Genomic DNA, 6,435 nt, shown 5'->3' with positions numbered 1-6,435 from the left:
TGATAATCGCTGCTGTGTTGATCATTGTCTCTGTGATGGACATTGAAGGTCTTCCCTCACGTTCAAGATCTTCCACATTTTGCCTTCCTTCCTTAAAAGTTTTATGCCAGCGAAAAACACTTACCCTCGACATTGCTTCATCGTGGAAAGCTTCGCGTATCATGTTAAAAGTGTCCGATGCCGATTTTTGCAAACGCACACAAAATTTAATCGCATAACGCTGTTCCAAGGACGCTTCCATTTCGAAGACTGGTCGCGCCTCGTAGGCGCGCCGATGAGCACTTGCGTTTAGTCACGTGACGCTCTGGCACATCAGCCCGTATACGCCATCTATCAACCTCTTTTGTTAATACATACAACAACATTTCTTTATTCCACAGAAATTAATATTGTGATGAGTGGTTTCGTCACAGTAAAATTAGTCTTATTACTTATTGAACAGTCCACGTAAATGCAAAAAAAAAAACCAAATTTATGAAAATCTCAAAAGAAAACACATCCGAGCCAAAAATATTCATAAACAATATGAAAATTGAACATACAGCAGAATAGAAATATTCAGACACCTTTACTGCAGATGGAAAACAAGATAAAGAAATAAAAATAAGAACAGCCTTAGCTAAAGATGCCTTCTGGAAAAATAAAGATCTGCTCAGAAGTTCTGTGGGTATTGAAACAAAGAAAAGAATGATAAGAACATTAGTGTGGTCAGTTTTCACATATGGAAGTGAGACCTTGGATATTCAAGAAGAGAGTAAGCCAACAGATAATGGCCTTAGAAATGTGGTGCTATAGGAGAGCTTTGAAAATCTCACAGACAGATTACGCAACAAATACAGATGTCCTACAGAGAATGAGAACACAGATCTTTATTAGAGGAAATGATCCAGAGAAAGATGAGAATGGCAGGACATGTTCTGAGAGGTTCAGCAGGACAGAGGATACTAACAGTATCCTTTGTCCTGGACATGGCTTGAATCACGGACAGAATCACATGGCTTTGCAGAAACGAAAAGGAAAGCCACCAACAGAGAGAACTGGAAGGACATGGTGCACCCTTTCACTGAGGAAGCTACATGAAGAAGAAGAAGAAAGACTCTCTTAGTACATTGGACTTGCCAATATACTAATGCTTCATGAAGAGGACACTTTTCGACGCGTAAACATTGCATCACATTCGCGTTGATAACCCGGATGTGTGCTTTCAAAATACATACACTTTTCAGCCCTTTGAGCAGATGCACAGATGGCGTAGCTGGTCAAATTCTTAGCTTTCAACCACCCAGAAGTCGAGGCATGGTGAGCGCTGAGACAATAGTACCTAGAAATCAATGGCTATTGATTGGTTATTGTGTCAACAAATCAAACTGAACGTTGTAATTTGTCATGAGTTGTAAATGCGAGATTATCAGCTGTTTAATTGATACGTTTGTTATGCTGATCAACTGATCCGATAACTGAACAACGCTGTTCCTGATGGTGATAAAGGCTATATGATGTGTGCTGTGAATTTTAAAAAAGAAAAAGAAAGATGGAATGTCATCATGCATACAAAAGATGGTTATCGAATAAATCTTTCACCTGAACTATCCTTATTGTTCGGAGGCCCTGCTTTTGGAGCTGTTTATGTCAACTGGGAAGGCCCAGGAACAATAACGATGCAAAGTGCTATAACTGAACTTAAGTGCATGCAATATGCATTTTCAGATATGTAAAGTAACGAGAAATGCAAAAATAGAGACAGAAACCCTTTCTATTATGCCAGGATATTACCCACCCCAATTGATTTGTTGAATACTTTGGAAAAGCTCACAGCAAGTGCGTTTCAACAAGAAGCAGAAGGGAAAATAAAATAAATATTCCTGATAATACTAGTCTTCGTTTTCCTAAAGCTGATCTGAGACTTACCAGATTACCGGGATGGACGAATCTCAAATTGGACTACCGTTTTCTGGAGAAGTCAAAGAAAGGTATATTATTGTGACATTAGGAAGAGAGTTTATGGAATTTACGAGTATTATTATTGTAATTGGGTGTCTCCACATATCGTAGGGGATGTGTGTGTGTGTGCACCTCTGTTCAGAATAATTCCTGCTACTCATGACGGAAATGATATTATTTCTAATATATACAACAAGATAGATTACTTTCCGGTGTCTACGAAAAATTTTCAGTTTGTATAAATTAATTTAAGATCTGTCAGTGGGGAGTCTCTCTTATTTCCTTCCGGAAAATCAGTGATGAAACTTCACTTCAAAAACTGACGATGAGCTACTTAGAATACTATAAGAATCAAGCAGGATTAAGAATAAACCCAAACGTGTTCAAGGGTCTTACTTTCCAACGTGGAGGGGAGCTAGGAGGTCTGTTTAAAAGTGTGTTCAGGTTGGTCACCCCTTTCGTCAACCCGCTGCACGTGCTCTATCAAAACAAGCAATGAAAACAGGGAAATAAATAATAGACGTAGTTTCTGGTCGAAACATTCTCGAGTCAGTCAAGCGACGTACGCAGGAGGCCAGTGTAGATTTACTTAACCAGTCGAAGGAATTTTTGGAAAAACACTGGGATCAGTATAAAGCGGCCTTTGCAGAAAGGGGAGACGTCTTTGTTGAAGACAGCTGATACACGTCCCGTGATATATTCGACTGAAAAAAAAATATATATTCAGAGTGTGTAGGTTCAGAGCTCGATATTTTTTCATACCTCCAATTCATACGAGAAGAGCTTGTATGCAGCATATCGTCCTCTTTCCAAGGCAGAGAAAGAAGCTAAAGAGAATAATCACAAAGGATTGTATGAAGTTATTAATAGGTTATGTAGGAAGAGAGAGAGATAATAGGGTGAAGTCATTAAATTATAAAAATACAGTTGAAAGGATATCTGCCATCATAGCCTACCTAGATATGATTTTGATAATCATTGATTAACAAAAATATTATATGATTTTGTTAACTGTTTGATAATCTTTTATTTTAAGACCGAATATTTTAACAATATTCGGTCTTATATACCAGTTCTTTTCAGTGAACATATCAATTTCCAATTTGATATCAGTTCCATTACATCGCCTGAGGCTAGATTGGTTCTAGTATTGGCTGTAGAATAAGACTGGAAGTACCAAACCTATTATCAAGTCTTATTCATTTAAAAACGACTTTTGATTTGACTGATGGGCAAATTTACGGAACAAAACAAACTTATTAACATTGACTGCTTATATGATAATGGTAAGACTTGAGTTAAAGTCAACAAAACATATAGTTATTGGTTGAAAATAAGAACTGAGGTAAGACAGGATGTTTCCTATCACCTTTTCTGATTAGTCTTGTAATTAATTGTGTGATGAACGCTGCAAGAGAAGAACAGGGGACTAAAGCGGATCTTAAAATATCTGATCTGGGTTATACTGATGATTTGGTCTTATTCGGAAATAATGTGGAGGAATTAGCTTCTTTATTGATGCAACTCGTGACGCTGGTAATCAACTAGGTTCGATCATCAGTGTTGAGAAAACAAAAGAAATGAAAAAAAAAGGTGATTCTTTACCCTTTAAAGCCTTGCTATAGAGCCAGTCGCTCACTTCAGTTATCTTGTTAACTTAATATCTGATATTGGTGAGGTGAGGAAAGAAGTTGGTAGAAGGAATCGTTTCTTCGTGTTCTAGACAGGGATTTGAACCTAGGGCTTTCTCACAAATCTCATCTTTGAAACCGACTGAGCTACGGAAGCTTGTACTTTAAAATATTTCAGAAATATTCAGAAAAAAGCAATCGTTATATATAATAACTTTTCAATGCACAAAATGTAAAATAATGTCGTTTAAAATAAAACAATACATTACAAAAAATAATTTATACAGAAAGGACAAAGATTTCGTTGAAAAATAGGAGAAAGAAATTAATTTCACTTCATTGCGTTTATTCATTGTTTTGTGTTTATCTATTCATTCATTAATTACATTGCTTTTCACAATTACTTTAGAAAAGTTTTTTCACTTTTCACCGTATTGAATTGTCGTTTCAACCATATGAATATAATTATAAAAAGTAACAGGTAGATAAACAGATCATTTCACTTATTCAACATCACTTTATTATTATTATTATTATTATTATTATTATTATTATTATTATTATTATTATTATTATTATTATTATTTTCCTCAGATAAGCTCTGCAAAGCTTCGAGGAAGAAATCAGAAATGCCTTCCAAAGAAACAATTATTATTATTCATTGTACATATGTAAATATTTGAAAGAACAATAAAAAAAAATTATTATTATTATTATTATTATTATTATTAATTGTCTATATGTAAATAGGCTATATAATAATAAGCTATGATATTGATACTGAAAAAAAATGTACATTTATATTTAAAAAAATAACTGTACTCTACATTTTGTACTGAACAGAAATTGTAATAGTATGCTTTATTATATGTATGTAAATACCCTGTATGATGATAAATAAAATGTTATTACGGTTCAAAAAATAATTGATATTAAATATATTTATATATTATTTATATGAATGATCATATTATGTACAATTTATGTATATTATTATTATGTATATATCATTATATATTTTGTCAAAATTTGAAAAAAAAATTTAATTTCAACATGTAATGTTACAGTTTACATTGCAATGTTAACTTTAACAATAGTACACGTAAAATATTGTGGTATGATAATTGTTACTAATGATACACGAATTACCCTGTTATAGCATTTGCCCATTATGCAAATTATAATGATATTAATTAGAAATTGTTCTTGAATCACATGAAAGAAAATGTAATATCATTGACAAATGACAATTGACATTTATGTCTTTAGGGGTGAAGCAAGATGCTTTTCATATTCCCCGCTATCTGTTGCGGTTGCAGTGAAGGTAAAATTTATGAGCAGAATGCTCGCCCTGATTGGGCATGGAGATTATGCATCACTAAAGGAGGCCAATATAGCTTTTGGTCTTCTGTATTTGAATATGTCCGTTGGATCGTATGCTGTAGCTTGTTGAACCAAATCGTTGGGATGTGTGGACGTCTTTAGGAAAAACTTGGTGGCTAAGGATCGTAGAAAAGAGAAGATATAGGGAATATTTGTGTCTCTGTGGAGTTGAGTGTTTCTAACATACCACGGGGCATTCAAAATCATTCTCAGGCACTTGTTCTGCACTCGCTGTATTTTGATGATGTTAGCATTAGAGGTGTGGCTCCAGGCCGGAGAGGCATAGGTGATTATAGGACGAATCGTCAACTGGTATAGCTGCAATTTGATTCTGTTGCTGAGCTTGCTATTTCTATTAATTAGTGGATAGATCTGTGCTATGGCTTTAGATGCCTTTGTGCATGCAGACTTGGTGTGTTGATTGAAAGATAACTTTTTGTCGAGAATTACACCCAGGTAATTTGTTTCTGACTGCCAGGGAATTTTAATATTGAATAGTAACAAATCTCCTACAGGAGACATTGGCCTTCTTGAGAAAAGAACGGCTGAGCTTTTCTGGGGGTTAACTTCCAATCTCCATTTAGAGAACCAACCCTCCAGCTTTAGAATGTTTTCTTGAAGCTTTCTGGTAATGAAAAGGGGTCTGAGAGATCTGGTTAGTATTGCCGTATCGTCTGCATATAGGGCCAAAATGGAAGTCATCGGATTGTGTGGGATGTCTGACATGTATACAGAGAACAGCAATGGAGCCAGTAGAGATCCCTGCGGCACTCCAGCAAAGATGTGGCGCTGGGAGGATGTAGAACCGTTGATTTTTACTTGCATTGATCTATTTTGAAGATATGAGTGGATTAAATGAACCATTTTAGGTGAGATGCCGGCTGAGATAAGCTTGTGCAGGAGTCCAAAATGCCAGATTGTGTCAAATGCTTTGGATAAGTCTAGGAAAACAGCGCCTGTGCACTGGCGCCAGTTGTAGCTGGTTGTGATGTATTCAACAATTCTGTGGATTTGCTGGGTAGTACTATGGTGTTGCCTAAAACCAAACTGTTCTTTTGGAAGGATGTTTAGATCATTTATTGAGGTTTGAAGTCGTGAGAGGATGACCTTCTCTGCAACCTTACCCAGATTTGAGATGAGACTGATTGGACGATAATTTTGGGGTAGGTGTGAGTCTTTGCCAGGCTTATGTATGGGAATTACGTCAGCCAGTTTCCAGGTGGAAGGAAAATAGTGAAATCTTAAAATTGCATTTATTATACTGGTCAGGTTCACTACTGCCCTCCGGGGCAGAAGTTTAATCACACGATTAGTAATGCCGTCTGGTCCAGGAGCTTTTTTGTTCTTTAAATTTTTAATAATGTCATATATCTCAGCAGGTGATGTTGATGCAATATGGTCAGTGCTGGTGATAGGAAGTTTGAGTGAGTGTCTGACCTTGCTGTGAATCTTATGTATGTGGTCAAAGTCAAGTTTCCAT

The sequence above is a fragment of the Typopeltis vanoorti genome, chromosome 13, assembly GCF_054136105.1.
Source record: "Typopeltis vanoorti isolate ZY-2024b chromosome 13, IOZ_Tvanoo_1.0, whole genome shotgun sequence".
Classification (NCBI taxonomy): domain Eukaryota; kingdom Metazoa; phylum Arthropoda; class Arachnida; order Uropygi; family Thelyphonidae; genus Typopeltis; species Typopeltis vanoorti.
Note: the sequence above shows the minus strand (reverse complement) of the source record.